General features: G+C 37.9%; 1 long non-coding RNA gene across 1 annotated transcript; it reads left to right on the top strand.

The window, feature by feature from the left end:
- The first annotated feature begins 396 nt into the window (after positions 1-396).
- On the top strand, positions 397-15,929 carry LOC134360861 (uncharacterized). The gene is made up of 3 exons (XR_010021362.1): positions 397-449; positions 11,326-11,464; positions 12,516-15,929. It is a non-coding gene; the product is annotated as an uncharacterized LOC134360861 (long non-coding RNA).
- The last annotated feature ends 5,493 nt before the right edge of the window (positions 15,930-21,422 follow it).

The following is a 21,422-nucleotide window of genomic DNA, read 5'->3' as shown; positions in this document are numbered from 1 at the left end:
ATTAAAGACAATAATGTATTGGCTGGTAGTCTCAGTTGGTTAGAGCATGGTGTTGATAACACCAAGGTGTAGGGTTCAATCCCTGTGACAAGCTGGCTAGAAAAAAAAAAAGTAAATTTCTTTATATACATGAAAATATGTCTATAGAATATAGGTTGGTATCCCCCTGCCCCGCCAGGAGAAAAGCAGATTACAGATTAGCATATACACTGCTTTCTCAATGTGAATATGTATGTGTACAAATGTGAGTATAAGTATACAAAAAAATCTTGAAGGATGTCAGTAAAAATGCAACTGATTTTTATTTTATCTTTTGGACTTTTCTATCTTGTTTGAGTTTTTTATAATGAATTTATCATTTTTACAAAAACAAAGTTGTATTTAATTTTATTTTTTAGTTAAAGATGTTTCCAGTGAAAGGGGGACCAGCTAACTGCAGGCCTTCACAGGTAGGTAACCATGATCAAGTAAGAATGTCTGGGGATCTCAGTCTTAGCTTTTTTGTGTCTATAAATTTGATTATATTAATTTATCTATAGTTTAACAAGCTAACTCACCACTTGGAAACCATGATTCTGACTCTCCAAAATGGACTGGATAACCTTCCTTCATATGTGTGCCTCTCATGGTATTTTTCACACTATAATGTAATTTGCTCTTTCTGCCACTAGACTGTCTGCTTCTACTGTATATATGCACATATACATGCATATAGCCTTTTTCTGCCATATGTTACACATTTCTCTCTCTCTTTTTTTTTTTTTTTTTTTTTATAAAAAATGACCTCTTAACCCTTGACTTGGTGTTGTCAGCACCGCATTCTCCGAAGTGAGCAAACCAGCCATCCCTTTATGGGATCCGAACCCATGGCCTTGGTGTTATCAGCACCACACTTTCCCGAGTGAGCCACAAGCCGGCCCTACACATTTCTCTTGATTTGTCATCTACTTATGTGCACAGAAGCTTTAATTTTAACATAGTCAAAATGCTGATTGAATTATATAGGCATTAAAGGGATACTTTGAATAACTTTATGCCAGTAAATTCAACAACTGAAGTGAAATGGACAAATTCCTGAAAAAAATACAAATTACCAAAATTGATACAAGACAGAAAAGAGAATCTAAATGGCCCAATATCTATTATAGAAATTGAATTCGTAAGCCAAAAACCTCACACAAAACTCCAGGCCCCGTTGACCGACGAGTAAATTTTATTGGACATTAGAGGAAGACAAAGTATCAAACCTACACTATTTCAGAAAATAGGAAGAATTACTTCTAAACTCATTTTATGAGGCCAGCATAATCCTGATACCAAAATTTGACAATGTTTTATTTTTTAAATTACAGACCAATACCACTCAGAAGTATAAAAATTCTTAAGATATTAGCAAATTTAGCCCCAGAAATCTCACCCAGAATTGCAAACTCCAGCTGAGGAGCAGCAGAGCACTCCAGAGCCTCTCCTGGGGGCGCAGGGTCCCACCCACAGCCTCAGTGACCAAGTCAATCACTCCAGCCAAGGCTCTTCAGAGCACTCCAGTGTCTCCTAAGGACACAGTGTTCTAGTCACAACCCTAGAGAGCCTATACAGAGATGCCAACTCCAGCTAAGGAGCTGCAGAGCACCTCAGCCTCTCTTTCAGGAGTCCATGGTCCTGGTCACAGCTCCAGTGATCCCAGCCAGGATCCAGGATTGCCCTCTCCATCTGAGGAGCTGCAGAGTGCCCCAACACCTCTCCTGGAGGCCTGAGATCTCATCTGCTTCCCCAGTGACCCTGTCCAGTGTCTCCTATTCTAGCTGAGAATCTAGAGAATGCCCTACGACCTCTCCTGGGAGTCTAAGTTCCCAACTGCATCCCCAGAAACTTCCCCCCAGGGCAGGCCACTCTAGCTGAGGAGCTGCAGAGCACCCCAGTACTTCTCCCAGGGGTCCGTGGTCCCTCCCATTTCCCTGGCAATCCCACTCACATTAGTGGAAGAGCAGCCAATTGCCACAGCACCTCTCCCAGAACCCCAAAGTCCCAATTGCCACCCCAGTGACCCTGTCCAGGGTCACCAACTTGAGCTGAGTCAGTGAACATACCAGTGCATCATTGAGGGACCTGAGGTCCCACCTGCAGCCCAGAATCCATGCCCAGTGCCACCCATTCCAGCAAGACGCTGCTGAGCATCCCAGCACCTAGGCCACAGAGGCACTCATAGGCAGTTCCAATGTTGAATACAGTCAAAGAAATCACACGGAGACTATACTACTGCACCCACTAAAAACCAAACCTAAAACATTTTCCAACTGATAATACATAACACATCTACAGGAAAGAGTCTCTGCCTTTGAAAGCTACTCCAGAAAAATAGAAGAAGCAGCTGTTCTACCACGTCTCCAGACATCAACATAGGGATACAAGAAACATGAAAAAACAGACTGGTTAGCTTAGTTGGATAGAGCATGGTATTGTAACACCAAGTTCAGGGGTTCAGAACCCCATACCAGCTAGCTGCTGCCCCCTCCACACAAAAAAAGGAAACATGACAGTCTCAGAGGAATAAAATAATTCTCCAGTACCAGATCTCAAAGAAAGGGAAGTGTGTGAAATGCCCGAAAAGGAATTTAGAATAATTTAAGGAAATTCAGCAAGTACAAGAGAATATGATAGACAATTTAATGAAATCAGAAAAATAACTGATGATATGAATGAGAAATTCAACAAAGAGATAGATATCATTAAAAAGAACCAAACAGAAATCTTGGATTTATTTCATTAAATGGAAAAAAATTTTTAAAATACAACTGAGAGCTTACATAACAGGCTAGATCAAGCAGAAAAAAGAATTTCTGAACTTAAAGATAAGTCTTTTAAAATAACCCAGTCACACCCCCCCCAAAAAAAAAAATCAAAAAGAATGAAAGCCTTCAAGATTTATGGGACAATTTTAAGCATACAAGCATTTACATTCTGAGTGTCCCAGAAAGGGAAGAGAAGGGAAAAGATAGCCTCTTCAATAAATGTTGCTGGGAAAACTAGGTATTCATATGCAGAAGGAAGAAACTAGATCCCTGTCTGTTACCATATATTAAAATCAACTCAAAATAGATGTAAGACCTGAAACTACCAGAAGTAAACATAGGGAAAACACTCCAAGACATTGATCCAGGTAAAAATGTTATGAAGAAGACTTCTAAAGCACAGGCAACAAAAGCAAAATGGAAAAATGCAATTATGTCAAACTAAAAAGCTTCAGCACAACAAAGGAAACAATCAACAGAGCAAAGAGGTAACTAGCAAAATGGGAAAAATACTTTGTAAACTATTCATCTGACAAGGGATTAATATCCAGAATATACAAGGAATTTAAACAATTCAACAGCAAAAAAAACCCAAATAATCCAGTTTTAAAATGGGCAAATGACCTGAATAGGCATTTCTCAAAAGAAGGCATACAGATGGCCAACAGGTATATGAAAAAATGCTCAACATCACTAATCATCAGGGAAGTGCAAATCAAAACCACAATGAGATACCATCTCACCCCAGTTAGAATGGCTAGTGTCAAAAAGACAGAAAATAGCAAATGGTAGCAAAGATAGAGGGAAAAGGAAACTCTGTACACTGTAGATGAGGAAGTAAATTAGTACAGCCATACAAAACAGTATGAGGGTCCTAAAAATCTGAAGATAGAACTACCACATGATCCAGCAATTTCATCACTGGGTAGCTATCCAGATATGTATCCCCTTCTTTACTGCAGAACTATTCACAGTAGTCAAGATATGGAATCAAGCTAGGTGTCCATATGGATAAAGAAAATTTATATATACACAGTGGAATACTATTCAGATATAAAAAGGAATGATGCACTGATTCATGCCACAACATCCATGAACCTTAAACACATTATATGCTAAGTGAAAGCCACATATTATATGATTCTATTTATGTGAAATGTCCAAAATATACAAATCCTTTGGGAAATTAGATTAGTGGTTGTCAGGGGCTGGGGACTGAGACAATGAAGAGTGACTGCTAATAAGTATGTGATTTATATTTAGAGTGATGAAAATATTCTGGAATTAAATAGTGGTGATGATCATACTTTGTGAATATACTAAAAAATCACTGAATTTACTTTAAAAGAGTGAATTTTATGGTAAGTGAATTATATCTCAATTTTTAAAAATGGGAAGAACAAAGTAAAACTTCACAGACAACATGATTATGTGCATACAAAAGCCTATGAAATATACAAAAAAGTTAGAAGAACTAGTAACTCAATTTTGCAAGCCATAGGATACAAGGGCAATATACAAAAATCAATTCTATATACTAACAACAAACAATTGAAAAGTGAAACTGTAAACAACACCATTCATGGTATATCCAAAAACATTAGAAACCTAGGAATAAACTTAACAAAAGATGTGCAAGACCTCTATTGAAAACCACAAAATATAGCAGAAAGAAATTAAAGGAGACCCAGGCCGAGCCCGTGGCGCACTCGGGAGAGTGCGGTGCTGAGAGCGCCGCGACGCTCCCACCGCGGGTTCAGATCCTATATAGGAATGGCTGGTGCGCTCACTGGCTGAGTGCTGGTCACGAAAAAGACAAAAAAAAGAAAAAAAAGAAATTAAAGGAGACTTAAATAAATGGAGAAATATGTTATATTCATAGATGGGAAAACTCGGTACCATTAAGCTGTCCATTTTTCCTAAATTAATTTGTAGATTCATCACAGTCCCTATCAAAATTTCAGCAGGATTTTTTTTGAAGACCCAGAAAAAATAATTCTAAGGTTTATATGAAAAGATAAAGGATCTGGAAAAGCTAAAACAATCTTTAAAAAGAGCAACAAAGTTAGACTTACACTATACTTATTTCAAGACTTCTATAAAGTAATAGTGATCAAAACTGTGTTATCTGCTTAAGGATAGACTGGTAGATAAATGGAACAGATTAAAGTAGAGAAATAGATCCACACATATACAGTCATTTCATTTTTGACCAAAGCACCAAAGCAACTCAATAAGGAAAAAAGTTAAACAAACGTTGCCACAACAAATGGATTTCTATTTGTAAAAAAAGAAAAAGAAAACTTCAACCTCTTATTTCTCCATACACAGAAATTAATTTTAAATGGCTCACAGAGTGGGAGAAAATTTTTGCTAACTATGCATCTGACAAGGGATTAATATCCAGAATATAGATAGAACTCAAGCAATTATAAGTAAAAAAAAAAAAAAAAAATTTAAAAATGGGCAAAGGAGCTGAAAAGACATTTTTCAAAGAAAGACATACAGATGACCAACAGATACATGAAAAAATGCTCAACATCACTAGGCATCAGAGAAATGCAAATTAAAACTACATTGAGATATCACCTCACCCCAGTTAGACTGGCTATAATCAGAAAGACAGTGAATAACAAATGCTGGTGAGGGTGTGGAGAGAAGGGAACACTCCTACACTCTTGGTGGGACTGTAAATTAGTACAACCACTATGGAAAACAGTATGGAGGTTTCTCAAACAACTACAGATAGATCTTCCATATGATCCAATAATCCCTCTTCTGGGTATATACCCAGAGGAATGGAAATCATCATGTCAAAGGGATACCTGCACTCTCATGTTCATCGCAGCTCTGTTTACAATAGCCAAGACATGGAACCAACCTAAATATCCATTGATAGATGATTGGATAAGGAAACTGTGGTATATATACACCATGGAATACTACTCTTCCATAAAAAGAATGAAATACTTCCATTTGCAACAACATGGATGAACCTGGAGAAACTTATGTTGAGTGAAATAAGCAAAGCACAGAGGGATAAATACTGCATGTACTCATTTGTGGGAGCTGAGAGAGAAAGAAGGAAGGAAAGAGACTGCAGTAGTGCATTGGTCTTACAGAGGGAGAGAACATTCCTAGGGCTACAAAGTGGAGTGGAGGGAAAACAGGGAAGTGGAGGGAGGTTGGGGGATAATTGGGTGGGGGTCATAGCGTACAAAAGTAATTTCTGGTAATGGATATGCTCCCTGTATGAATCTGGCCCTCACGTCATGGGCATGAGGGGTGACAATTAGCTTTGTATCTCATGAATATTCATAATAAAAATAATAATAAATGGCTTGTAGGCCTAACATAAAACCCAGATCTATAAATATTGTAGAAGAAAACATAGAAGAGTATCTTCATAATCATGGAGAAGGCAAATATTCCTTGCATGAGACACAAAAGGCACTAACCACAGAAGAAAAAAAATTGCAAGATCAGACTTCATCAAAATTAAAATTTTTGCTCTTCAAAGTTACCATTAATTTACAAATTGGGAAATACTTACCACACATATACCTGGGAAAGGACTTCTATCCAGAATATATAAAGAACTCCTCCTACAAGTTAACACTAAAAAATTTTATTAATAATCTGTTAAGCTAATAGCAAAGACATGAATAGTTCCTTCAAGAAAGATACAAAAATGGCTGACAAACATAATTAGAAGTGCTTAAATCTCTATTTTTGAATGATATGACCTTATATGTAGAAAACCCTAAAGATTTCACAAAACTGTTAGAATTAATGAATGAACTTAGCAAAGTAGCAGGATAAAAAGCCAACACGCAAAAATCAATTACGTTTATATACCCTAACAATGAATAATCTGAAAAGGAAATTCCAAAAGCAGTTTCATTCTCAATAGCATCAAAAAGAATAAAAGACTTAGGAATTAACTTAACCAAGGAGGTGGAAGAATTGTTCAATGCAAACTACAGAAAACTGCTGAAAGGAATTCAAGACAAGTAAGTGGAAACACATCGCATGTTCATGGATTGGAAGACAGGATTAAGATGTCAGTACTACCCAAAGTGATCTACACATTCAATGTAATCCCTATTAAAATCTCAAATTTTTTTAATTTAAGGAAATTTATTTTTTAATTGATATGTATTGATCATACATATTTATGGATACAGAATTATATTTCAATATATAAATGATCAAATCAGGGTAATTAACAAATGTGTTATCGCAAAAGTTTATCTTTTCTGTGATGAGAACATTTGAGCTTCTCCTAGCTATCTGAGAACATACAAAAAATTATTAATTATAGATGCCTATTACTATTGTACACCACTAGAACTTACATTTCCTATTGAGCTGTCATTTTGTGCCCATTAACCAGCCTCTCACTATATCCCCCCAGCCCCCTCCCCTTCCCAGCATCTAGTAACCACAATTCTACTCTCTACCTCTAAAAGTCCAATGACATTTTTTTGCAGATATAGAAAATCCCATCCTAAAATTCATATGGAATCTCAAGGGAGCTGAAATAGCCAAAACAATCTTGAAAAGGAAGAACAACAAAGCTGGAGGACTCACACTTTCTGATTTCAAAACTTACTACAAACCTATAGTAATTAAGACAGTGGGGTACTGACATAAAGACAGACATATAGACCAATAGAATAGAGTCCAAATAAACCCTCCCATATGTGGTCAAATGATTTTTGACAAGGGTGCCAAGACCATTCAATGAAGAAAGGGCAGTCTTTTTAATAAGTAGTGTTGGGAAAAATGGATCACCACATGCAAAAGAATGAAGTTAGGCCCTTCCTAACACCATATACAAAAATTAACTCAAATGGATCAAAGATTTAATTGTAAGACTTAAAAATATAAAAGTCTTAGAAGAAAAGATGAGGGGAGAGCTTCATAACATTGGATTTGGACATGATTTCTTGGATATGATACCAAAGGCATAGGCAACAAAAGAAAAAATAGACAGATTGGACTTGCACAAAATTTAAAAATTTTCATTATCAAAAGATACTGTCAGCAGTAAATAGGCAACCCATAGAATGGGAGAAAATATTTGCAAACCATATCTCTGGTAACGGATTAATATCCAGAATATATAGAAAACTCCTAAAACTCAACAACAACAACAACAAAAACCTGATTTGAAAATGGGCAAAGGATTTGAATAGACATCTCTCCAAAGAAGATATACAAATGGCTAATAAGGACATGAAAAGATGCCCAACAACACTAATTAGGGAGATACAAATCAAAACAGTAATGAGATATCACCTCACACCTATTGGGATGGCTTCTACCAAAAAAACAGAAAAGAAGTAGTATTGGTGAGAATGTGGAGTAATTGGAACCATTGTACACTGTTGGTGGGAATGTAAAATGGTACAGCACTGAAGGAAACAGTATGGCAGCTCCTCAAAAAATTACAAATAGAATTCCCATATGATCTAGCAATGCCACTTCTGTGTATATACCCATAAGAATTGAAAACATGTTCATAGCAGCATTAGTCACAATAGCTAAAACATGAAAGCAACCCAAATGTCCCTCCAGGAATGAATGGATAAGCAAAATACGGTATATACATACAATTGGAATACTTTTCAGCCTTACAAAGGAAGGAAATTTTGAAATACGCTACAACATTGGATGAACCTTGAGGACATTATGCTAAGTAAAATAAACCAATCACACACACACACACACACACACACACACACACACACACACACACACACACACACACACACACACACACACACACAAAAGTGCTGTGTGATTCCACTTTTCTGCAGTACTTAGAGTAGTCAAAATCATAGAAACAGACAGTGGAATGGTGGTTACCAGGAGCTAGGGAAAGGAGGAAATGGGAAGTTTTTGCCTAATAGGTATAAAAAGTTTCAGTATTCCAAAATGAAAAGAGTTCTGGAGATAAATGGTGGTGATGGCTGCATGACATTATGAATGTATTTAATACCACTGAACTGTACACAGAAATAGTTGAGGTAAGTTTTATGTGTATTTTAATACGATTAAATTGGGGGGAAAGGTGCTTAATATCTTTAGTCATCAAGGGAATCCAAATTAAAACCACAATGGATTCCATTTCACACACACTCCAAGGGGCTTAAATGACAGTCTAATAGCCCAAATATTAACAAAGATGTTAAGTACCTGGAAAGCATACATTGCTGATGTAAGTTTAAAATATTTTGGAAAACTGCTTGGTAACTTCTTTAGAGTTGAACGTTTATCAGCCCTATTCAAGACCCGTCAGTTTCATTTATTTACCCAAGAGAAATGAAAATACAAGTCCACAAAAAACTCATACAAAGAATATTTAGAGCAACCTCATTTATGATAACCAAAAACTGTAAACAACCAAAATGTACATCAACAGGAGCACAGACAAAATATAAAAAGTATCATATATTCATATGATGAAATACAACTCAGCAATAAAAAGAAACAAACTGCCAATATACCTGACAACCTGGATAAATCTCACAAATATTTTGATAAACAGAAGAAGCCAGGCATAACAGAGTACCTATTGTATGGTTCTACTCATATGAAATCCAAGAAATACAATAATAATCTGGTTTTAGAGATTTCAAAGTAGTTATAGGGGACAGTAATAGGAAGGAGTCCAAGAGAACTTTCTAAGATGATGGAAAGATTCTATATTTTGTTTCAAGTGGTAGTTAGACAGGATATGCAGTTGTCAAGACTCATCAAATTAGTTCTAAGATATGTGCATTTTTATTCTGTTTATTATACTACAATAAAATATATATTTAAAAGTGTTAACAGAAATTATGCTTTTCCATCACTGAAATACTAATGTCGGCTAGCAAGTGTGCTCCCTTCCTGATATCAAGATACCCAAGAAATCTAATAATTAGAAAGTTGCTTGATGCACCCAGACTCAGAGAAAAGGGAAGTATATGGTCTTCATGGATAAATCCAAACTTCAGAAAAGCTTAAAGTTTTGGGGGCCAGGGGTGGAATATAGTGTATTGAATTATTTCCCCCCAAAACTCACAGAAGCTTGAATTGTGTCCCCCAAGTTTGATGTATTAGAAACTTAGCCCCCACTGAGACTGTTAAGAGGGTGGGAAATCCTAGTATGGTAATTGAAAGGTGGAGCCTTGAAGAGGTGATTGGATTGTAGGACCATAGAGAAGTGAATGGATTAAAATGGTGGTCAGGGGAGTGGTTCTGAGGGCTTTAAAAGAAGAGGAGAGTCTGTCTCTCTCTCTGTTCTCTCCACTCTCTGCTTCCACTGCCTTACAATGTGAGAACCCTGGGTCACTGTCACCACCACCAGATGGACTTTGGATTTCCCGGCCACAGAAACTGTAGGCAATAAATGTCATTTTTCTTTATAAATCACCCAGCCTCAGATATTCTGTTATAGCAGCACAAAAACGGTCTAACACACTTAATGAGCTCTCAAACAATAACAAATGGGTCAGTCTTCTATGGCAAATAAATGAAATAAATAATTGCTATAAAATTAAAGTCTTCACTATTGTAAAACTAAAAAATTTATTACAGGTTAGTGGAATAATGGGACCTTTAGGAAGCCAATAAGGAAATTATTTTACAAGTTTACATTTTAGATGACGAGCTGGCCAGTTTGCTCAGTTGGTTAGAGTATGGCCTTGTAACATGAAAGTCAAGGGTTCGGTTCCCTGCACCGGCCAGCTGCCAAAAAAAAACCTGGGTTTCAAAAATAAATAAATTTTAAATGAAAAAAATTAAGTACATTTGGAGTATTTGAGCAGGAAATAGAATGTTTTAGGATATAGGAATTCTTTTAATAAAGAGCAGGCATTCCCATATTGCTTTCATATTTGTTACTTTGTTGCCAGAGCCAGGAATAATGTAAGAGGAATAAGCTTGTATTTCAGAGTGTCAAGAAGAAAAATTTATATGTCATATGGTTCAGTGATAAAAGTATTTTTGTCTTAAATTTTCACATACCTTCTCCTTTTCTCATCTCTTCTCTCGTCCTTTCCTATTTCTCTTTAATCATTCTACTTTTCTTTTCCCTACTGCTCTCTTTCATCCTCCTTTTTTCTTTTTTTCTCTAGACCAGACTTCTCATTTCTTATTTTCAGAATTGACACCCTAAGGAGCCATTTTTAGACAGTTTTTAAAAATGTGTCTCCCCTATTCATCCCCAGAAATCTTAAACCACAGACATACTGTATGTCTGAATATACACTAGCTCTTTGGAGGGCCACAACCCAATGTAATATCTAAGGTTTTTTAACTCCTTGGAGGTGAGATCTCCCCCATTGTAAATGCATCCTCTGGATGAGTTCTTTGAGGGCAAGCATCATGTCCTGCTTACCATTGTATGCCTAGTGCTTCATATAATGCTTGGCAATTAATAAATGTATTAAATGCATATTTATTGAATTAAAAGTGAAAAATGATCTCTGCTGCAGTGTATCGAACAACTAAACAACAGCCAAAATTCTTGGATCTTTTTTAGACAATGCGACCTACTACTGATTTCTCCATACTACCTCCATATTTGAAGAATGTCTTCCTGGAACCGTATCCATGTGACTTGATGGAAACTTGGAAAGCACCCTAATCACAAAGCCATATATTCACAGCCAATTTCAAGGGTGGGTTACTTATACAAATGGCTAATTTTATCTACCATATACTGATTTTTTTTCCCCTACCTTCACTTTTAGGTGATCACTTCCTAAATTTTTCTCCAAATTCTGAGGCTATATAGCCTCTTTGATACTTATAACCCACTATTCAAATTTATCAGTTGAGGTATAAGACCTAGATTAGGGAATGAATAGAAGGTGAAGGCACTGTAGGAAAGAGAGAAAAATAGAGTAAGTCATTAAACTTATCTGTTTAACTTTTTTTATCTGTAAGATCTCTTCCAGCTCTAAAATTTTGTGATCTTGATAATTATACTCTGAGTGATTCTTAACAGAAACATTTTAGAAATCTGTAGAGGTGTCATTAGTTGCCTCAAGATTGGGAGGTGGGAGGACAGTGTTACCAGCTTTTCTGGGTGAGGCCAGGGGTGCTATATACTCTGCAATACTTGGGACTTTAGTCAGTTCAGGTCCTCACAGAAGCTGACACCAGGACAGAATTAGACATACAGAGATTGATTGGTGGAAATGGCTGTAAAAATAAAAAGAAGAGAGGAAGCAGCAGGCATGGAGAGCCTTCTGACTGTGATGCAGATCTTACACCCATGTCATGAGAAGAGGAAGGAGGATTAGGTAAGAAGAGCCTTAGACTACAGTACAGCTCTGAGAAAGTCTTGGCCAGGCCAATATGGAGCCTCGAACAAAGAACTATTTGAGAGTTCCCAATTTGGGCAGACATGGCCTGTCTCTTATAACCCTGCTGTTCTCAGGCATTGGTGGGGAGCAGTTCAGTTCAGAGAGGGGAAGACCACAGCAAAAATGCTGTGTGAATCACCTAGGTATGGCACTAGGAGACTGTCATCTAAGTACAGTTTTCCCAGCACATTCTCTTTCTCTCTTTTTCTTAAAAAAGACAAAATAGAAATGATTCTCTACAAAGAAACCTTTGCTTGTAAAGCAAGAGAACAAGATGATATAAATAAGAACATCTTCTGAGACATGCCAAGGTGACTATTTTGATGTTTTCCCTATTTATCTTTTTTTTTTTTTAAACCAGGTTAAAGTTGGATACAGAATAAGAAGCTTGGGGAGATGAGGCTTGGGAGTTGAAATCCAGTGTGGAAAACAAGATGAATTAACTTCCCAGGCTGCATGAGTATTCACATTTCTGATTGAGTTGCAGCAGGTTTGTTTCTTCTTTTGACCTCAGAAGCCGTTTGGAATCTTTGGAGGAACTTCACGTCATCTTTTAAGTTTTGCTTATGGGTGTCAGGAGGGCTAGCACCAGAATTTAATAGAGGTGGCTCCAAGGGGACTACAGTATCAATAATCTTGTCACAGACCCACTGCTGCAGTTTCTTGTACAGGCTAAGTCCCACTTCATTCACACTCATGCTTTTAGCATCACAGCTAGCCATATTTTGAATTGATGGTCTGGAACCCTTTGCCTGAGTAAAGCAGAAAGTCTTTCACATTTTTTCTGTTAGAAAAGCTTCATATCACCATTAACAAATGCTTTATATACTTGACCAGTAGCTGCTTCTCAGTAGGCCAGCTGGTGAGGCATTTTCTTGGCATTATTTTTATTTTGCATTTTGATTTTTGGAGATGAACCAAATGCCATTTTTAATTGCTGCTGGAGGCATTTTGTTGAAGGATTACTTTTTGGTTCCTTCATCTTCGTCATCTGTTTCATCTTCTTCATATCATTTCCTGATGTTTCTGCAACTTTAGAAGCATTTGCATCTGAATTTCTTGTCCTTTTCATGATTTCTTCAATTCTATTATTCCATTCTAATCTTTCCAGCAGGCTCTCTCTCTTGAACCTCTCATGTTCCGGGAGTTCCTCCTCTACAATTCCTCTGGACCTCTCTTCCTGAGGGAAAACTAATAAAAAAGGGTTATGGGGACAAACTAAATCCCCCGTCACTCAGTTGGTCTCAGGGTCGCAATTGCTGGTCATCTTTCACATCCTTCACTACCCATTTCAAATTCTACTCTCCTCCAGCTGTCACTTCACGGGTCTTAGTGGCATACCTGGGTGTGACCGAAATCCTCATTCCTTATTCAAGTGTATATTTTTTGGTAATTATGCACATCTCACACTGGAATTGCTGTACATTTCTTTCCACTGTTACAATTAAGTATCAAGAGGCTCTCAAGTGGATCACCTAGGGTACACATACATTTTTCCCTGCCCACTGTATAAAAGCAGCCCCTCCTCTTCCTGTTGATCTAGGTCAGTTACCCCTGCCAAGATGGGGACTCCTCTTCTAGCCTGCTGGTGCCTGGGCACAGAAAGAATCCAAAGTGACTGAACAATAGCCATAGCTTACAGTTCAATGGGACCCTTGTTGTGTTCCCTGGCAAAGTGTACCCCCTATGGGGACCAGAACTTTTAAACTCTCAAAGCTCAGAGTTGTGGGAACAGGAAACACAAAGTCCCCCAGTGACTCATTAGGAAGTAATGTTAAGAGGGACCACTTCCCTTCTGCTTGTACCTTGACCCATGTATTCTTTCTATTAGGGACAATTCCTTTAGGGATCTCTGGTTTAGTGTGTATACTGCATCCTGAAGGATGGCACTCTGTCCTTGCAGAATATTGCCTCTGAACCAGCACTTAAGCTATACCTTCAGTAGGTTACCCAGTGTTCTTTCAGGCTGGCTCTGGATAGTGCCATATGTGATACAACCAGTAGATCCCTTGGTCATGAGTTCACAACCACACCACCTTTATTATGAAGTGAGTCCCCTGTTTGGATGCTATGTCGAGTTGGATCCCATTCCTGTGATCAGGCCTTCTTTAAGCCCCTAGATAGTGGTATGGGCTGAGGATCTGCAGGCAAGAAAGGCAAACTCATACCCAGAACAGGTATTTGTCTCTGTGAGGATGAACTGCTGGCCACTCCAGAATGGAAAGGGCCCAGTGTTGTTGATGTGCCACCAAGTGGCTGGTTTATCTCCTCAAATAATAGTGCCATATCAGAGATTTGATGTTGATCTCTGTTGCTAGAAAGTTAGACTTTCAGAGACAAGCGGCTAGATTGGCCTTGGTAAGTAGGAATTTATGTTGTTTGGCTCATGTGTAGCCTTCATCTCTGTAAACATAGCCATTTCACTCATGTTCCATTGTGCCACTTTTGGAGTGGGCCATGACAAAGCTTGGCTAGCATCAACTGGTAGAATCTTTTTGTCTGCTAGGTTGTTCAGTTCCTCTTCCATAGTGGATGCTTTCTGGTTGGAACGAACACGTGATACAAAAACCTTCACCCTTCATGCCTGCTCTCATGTGTTCATGCACATGCCTCTACTCCAGACTCCTTGTCTCCAGTCTTCCAGTCTTTTCCTTCAGGATCCTGACCAGCCAGCTAGGCCATTGCCACTGCCAAGGATCTATAAACTCTCACAAGTCACTTCTCCTTTCACACAAGTGAATGACCAGGCACACTGCTTGAAGCTTTGCCCATTAGGAAGATTTTCCCTCTCTGCTGTCTTCTAGGGCCATCCCTGATTGTGGCTGTACTTTACTACCTTCTGTTTCAGCTTCCACCCACATACCAAGCCAACCCATTCATAAACAAGGCTTGAGCATTTTTCCTCTTCCCTCAGCTAGCTAGACTTGACTTCCTCCATAGACAGTGCAGCCTGAGGAAGGGGTGCTGGTGCAAAAGTGGTGTGTGATATAGGGGCTGGATTACTAATTCATGCAGTTTATTCATGCCCTCTGGTCATATTGGGTTTGATTTTGAATGCGTCATTTCCATATTACAATGAACTGCTCCTGGGCCCATCAGCACTTTATGACTGAGTGTCTCCAAAAGAACTTAGCTCATAAGGGACAGTTCTGGACACATGGTAACTTGGTACCCCATGGTCAAGCTTTCTGCCTCTACTAGGGCCTAATACCACACCAGGTACTGTTTCTTGAAAGGAGTAAAATCCTCTGCTGCAGATGGCATGGCCTTGCTCCAAAACCACAGAGGCCTGTGTTGTGATTTCCCACTGAGATTTGCTGTTAACTCCATATTGACTGCTGTAGAGTCCTTTGCTGCTTCAGGCTTCACTCAGAGAAGGCAGCCTTCCATGTTGCCCAGGATATGAGCCAGAGCAGCATTCCTAGGTGTGGAATTTGGTTCTTCCAGAATCCCAAAGAGGCCCACCAGCATTGTACTTCATTATAGTGGAAGACACAAGATATAGAAATTTGTCTTTTCTCTGGAGAGAATATCTTCATAAACCACTGACTACTGGACCTCTGAAAACTTTACAAAAATGTCAAGTCCTTGAATCTTCTTAAGGTTTATTTACCCTCCTCCGGATGCATGTGTCTTACAAGAGCCTCTAGCATACAAGCCGCCTCTTGCCCATCCTGCCCAGTCAGCATATTATTGATATAACATACCAATATGATGTTGTGCAGGATGTCCAGACATTTCAGATCTCTTCAGGCTGTATTATGATAGAGGGTAAGAAGAGTTAACATAGTCCTTGGACAAAACTGGAAATAAATATTGTCTTTTCCACATGAATGTGAACTGCTTCTTATCCTCATTTTTTATTTGAATATAAAACAATACATTTACCAAATCAGAGTCCTCAAACCATGTTCCTGAGGCCTTATTAATCTGCCCTAGCAATGATACCATGTCCACAGCTTTAATTGGGGATATTTGGTTAAGCTTGCTGTGGTAGACTACATTCACTCTATGGGATCCAGAGTGGTGCTAATCACCACTGTCTCCCCTGGGAGACAATATTGTTTTTTATTTTGTTTCTTGGCTGGGGTAGGGGACAATTTCAAAGACTTCCAGTTGGTCTTCCTTACCATGATAGCTCTTATCCAACAGTCCAAGGACCCAACACACCAAATGCCAAGGTTGTCTATTATAATTATATACTCAGAGACCAGAGAAGTGACCTGGATCTGCAGACCCAGTGAATTCACTGTAAGCCAAATTTTAGCTAGGACTCTGTTACCTGCTCCCATAACTCCCCACTCAAACAGGGGGACCATGATGACACTTTGGGTTTCCAGTTATCAAAGTTAACTCAGATCCTAGGTTCAAAGCTCCTTGAAATGACTGAATACTTTCCTTTCCCCAGTGTAAATGCCCTACCCAAGTAAATGCCCTAGGTCCTTTGGGAATGACTGAGGGATCATTACAATATATACTTGCCACAATGTTTCAGTGTCTTTCTCCTAGGGTCCCAGCTACCTCTTCAGTTGGCAGTCTCTAACTCCGAAAATTTGCTCAAATTCAGGAACTAAGCAACAGATTGTGACCATTTTATAGGGATGACTGCCGTTAGTCTCTTGCCCATACATCTAGCCTTCCAATTGTAAATGTTAAGCAGCGCTCTTATCTGCCTATCTATTTTGTCCCTAACGTAGGGTAATCAATTTGTCCAAGTTTTATGTAAGCACCAAGAGAGGCATCTGGTGGCTTTAATTGTTTGTAAAAAGCCCTCAGTTCTCAGTTTCTCATTCTCTCTCTGCAGGGCATCAATACTGCTTAGTAATGACCAGCCAACTCCACTATCCTTATAAGCATTGCCTTCCCCAGATTTTTCAGATGTCCAAATCATTACACAGGCAAGGATTTACCCACACTGGGACTTTTTCCCAGGTCACCACCAGTGAAATTTTCAGTGGTTGAGCCTCTACCTTGTGTCAAGTGCCCCACCATCTGTGCCCCACATTCCATTCAGGATGGGGTCTTCCTTGCCAGCTGAGGGGGAAGTGATGCCACTTCCTAAACTGTCTTATCATTTGGTTTTTGAAGTCACTCCCAGTAGTAGCTGTCAGTTTAAGTCTTCAAAGGAGCAGACATCAAGACAAAATTAGATTTTCAAGAGATTTATTAGGGAAAACGTTTGTGAAGAATAAAGAGGAGGAAAAGGCAGGAAGAGCCTCCAGACTGACACCTGTGGAAGGAGAAAGGGAAAGAAGAAAGAATAGGAAGAACCTCAGGCTGCAAAGCAGCTCTGCGAAAGTCTCAACCAGGCCTCTGGAGAATCCCTGGATTAAAGATTGCCCATTAGAGGAGTCCATGGTGGGCAGAAGTGATCTGGCTCTATTTCACCATACTCAGTGATCAGCTGAGAGCAGTCCAGGAAGAGTACGTCGTCAGAATGAATCCTGTGGTGAATCTTGAAGATGTGGCAGTAGGAGGCTGCCCCTAACCACAATGCTCATAAAAGTTTCTCTCTTGAAGGGAAAGCTGCACAGTACACTCCCATAGCTGCCGCAGCAACACTCTCACATAACAAAAAAATCGTCCTTCATGATTTTCATGTGTCCGTGCAGATACTCATATATGTTAAAACAAAAACAAAACTATAGCATTATCTGGCATTATCTAATACCTAATCTACTTTAAGTGTAAGCAAAAATGATTTTGTACAGTTTTAATGTATACTGAATTTTTAAGAAGTGCAAATGTGCATTAATCAAGAGAAAATTGCTGTTTGTATTGTTTGAACTTTACCAATTGTTTTTGCCATTTTGAAAAACTTATCACTGGCAAGAACAATGCTCTGATATTTGAATTACCAATACGATATGCCTATATCTGTATTTGTGCCTGTCTCATGTATATATATATATGAATATATTTCCTTAACCTTATTTCAAAAGGGAAATATAAAGGAAAATGCCAACAGTATTCCTTTGAATATTGTTTTCTCTAAAATCCAACCTTAATAATTTTAAGCATGTGGAATTCTCACACAGTGTTGGCAGGAATACAAAACCATACAATTATTATAGGGGGAATTTGTCAATAGCTAGCAAAATTAAAAGTTCATTTACCTTTGACCCAAAATACTACTTCTAGGAATCTATCCCAAAGAAAATAAGACAAAAATATACGATCATGAATATGCAAGGATATTCATTATGGCAATGTTTGTAATAGCATAAGACATCTTTCAGTCTAATGTTCACCAGTGGGGAATTGGTTTGAATACATTATAATAGATCGCCATAGTGGGGTACTGTGCAGCTGTGGAAAGGACTGAGTAATATCTCTAAATATTGTTATGGAATAATCCAAGGATATATTGTTAATTTTAAAAAAATTAAAAGCAAGTTACATAATAGTGGTATGTAGTATGTTCCCTTTATATAAGAAAGGAAGGGGAAAAACTGCAGAGAAATCTTGAATTTTATTGTTACATATTTTATTATTAATAATTGTCCTTTTAAAAGTATTTTATGAATATATGGATAAAACAAATAAATAATTATGTTAGTATCAATAAGGAACCATGAATTTTGGTGTAAGAGGAAAGATATGCTAAATATAAAATCAAAGTAAAATTCCTGTAGTCTTCCATTAAAATTGGAAGCATCAGTATGTTCTCAAAATGTAATTTTCTCTTTTACAATATGTATTTCCTAGCTCTTTCCACTGCAAAGGACTTGAAACAACAATCAGTCCTCCCCTACCACCCAGGTTATGGTCTCTAAAAACCATTTCCCAGTAAAAGGAACCAAAGCTCCTTTAAGAAATAGTTGATTCCAGGGCTGGGGTAGGAAATGTATAAGATGAGCCTGAAATATTTTTCAGAAAAAGTAAAGAAGGCATCAAACATGGCTAAGATTTTGTCAGAAGAACTCAGGAGCCAACTTGAAGAAGCTCAATCTGGCCAAAGATGGTACAACTTAAGCATCATAATGAATGATGACTGAAGTGAATTAAAAATATGAAATATATTAATATCCACAAATACATAATGATATTCAAAAGTAAAAATTAGGGGCTGGCTGGTTAGAGCACTGTGTTATAACACCAAGGTCAAGAATTCAGATCTGCACACCGGCCAGCTGCCAAAAAAGTAAAGATTTTAAGGATGCTAGCATTCAGATTTATTATTTGAACACTAATTAATAAAGGAATTAAATTGAGCATTTACTCTGCCTTTTTTGTACAAACTGTTCCCTACACAAATACTTGAAAAGAGAAAGTTCTTTATATTTCAGGTAATAAATACAGAAAAAATGATAAAATCTAGAATATCACTATTTTTGAATCTCTTAGTGAAATAATGGGCCTAGATAATGATCATCAGTAGCTGCTAAGACCATTAGGTAAAAGGCTGATGGGAAACATTTATACAGGATAGATCATGCTGCCTACACTTGAACCTGCTAATCAAACTTGACATCAGAAAAAGAGAAACAACCAGATATTGAGGTGCTTTCTGCTGTGATGAAGTGGGAAGGGCATAGCTCCATGTGTGAAATATTCATGCCAAAAAAACAAGCCTGATAGAACAAGCCTCTATATCTAACCGCCAGATTACAATAAATACAGAAAAAAGAGGAGCATCACAAAATGACACACAGAAACACAATTAGCAAAATCCTCAATTTGGGAAACTGTGACAAATGACCCAGTTTCTCCAACAAATGGCAGGAAATTTTTCAAAAAAAAAAATCTTTATAGGTTAAGAGAGATTTAAGAGACATATCAACCTAATGCAATGTATGGACATTAAACTGATTCAAACAAATCAACTGCATAAAGATATCATCTATGAGAATCTGAGAAAATTTTAAATTCTGGATTATAGGAATTATAGTTAAGCAGGTGATATTGTGGTATGTGGTTATATTTTTTAATTAAAATAATTATTTACTTATGGATGACATAATATGACATCTGGGTGCTATCCTGGAATTTGCTTTAAAATAATCTGAAAATGTGGGGATGTTCCATGTACGTATCAGTGGTTCTCAGATCTTAGTAACCTACAAATCAGCTGGAGAGACTGTTAAAACACAGATTCCTGGGCCCTACCTCAGAGATTCTGATTCAGTGGTTTGGTTAAGGTCAATGAATTTGCATTTCTAACAATATTCCAGGTGACGATGATGCTGCTTGTCTAGGGACCACATTTTATTAAGGAGCATTGGTAAGAATGAAAAAGACTGGCTGTTGATAATCGATCATTGTTGAAACTCGGTACTGAGGAAACATGTAGTTCATTATACTATTCTCTCTAGTAAATGTTTGAACGTTTTCATAATAAATTTTTTAATAAAATTCATATGCCAACATCTGACAACTTCGTTATGTCTGCCAATGTTGTTCCCAAGTATTTACATATTACCATATGTATTTTTATTATAAATTAATCTCATTTTATTTATCCTTTTTAGTACAGTTAGGGCATTATGTTGATTTTTTAATGATGTATGATATATGTTGCATTATATATGTATTTCATTTGAGGATAGAAAAGGGTGATAAAAATATTTATTATAAAATGGGAATGTTGAGTCTGATAAGAGTGAGAACTGCTAGCTGAAATCAGTCTGTGGAAGAATGAAGGCCATGGAGAAAAGCAAGCCCTGGCAGCTGAACAGGTGGCTTCAGTTGTAATCAAAGCAGAGACTTCACCAGACCCACCAGAATTTCCACTTTCCTAAGAGAGTATTAACTAATCAGAAATATTCTTGAGTTCCCTCGGTATATTTTGTTGTTCACCATTTGGGATTTCCTGACTCTTCAAGGTGGGAAAATTATTCTGAAAACACATTGATTTTTCTTCACCCAGCAGCTGGTTATTAGCACTCCAGGAACTTGTCACAGAGCTCCATTTTCAGTAGGCAGCTGTCCAGTACCAGACAAGAACATAGCTGAGAACTGTTTGAGAAAGAGCCTAAGGCAGCTGCTGTACTTTGGAATGGGGGGGGGGGGGGGCTTTAAAAATACCATGTCTGTCCGGGCCCCACCCTCAGAGATTCTGACTCAATTGATGAAGAGTAACTAGGTATTTGCAACTTTAAACTCCCCAGGTGATTCTAATCTGCAGTCAAGCCTGAGAACCATTGCTTTAAATCTGAAGCAGTGGTTCTCAAACTTAGATGGAATCAGAATCACCTGGAGCATTGTAAAACACAAACTACTGGCCCTCACCCACAGAGTTCCCAATTCAGTAGGTCTGGAGTGGGAC

This window comes from Cynocephalus volans, chromosome 12 (genome assembly GCF_027409185.1).
Source record: "Cynocephalus volans isolate mCynVol1 chromosome 12, mCynVol1.pri, whole genome shotgun sequence".
Taxonomy (NCBI): domain Eukaryota; kingdom Metazoa; phylum Chordata; class Mammalia; order Dermoptera; family Cynocephalidae; genus Cynocephalus; species Cynocephalus volans.
Note: the sequence above shows the minus strand (reverse complement) of the source record. Positions and strands in the feature narration are given on the sequence as shown.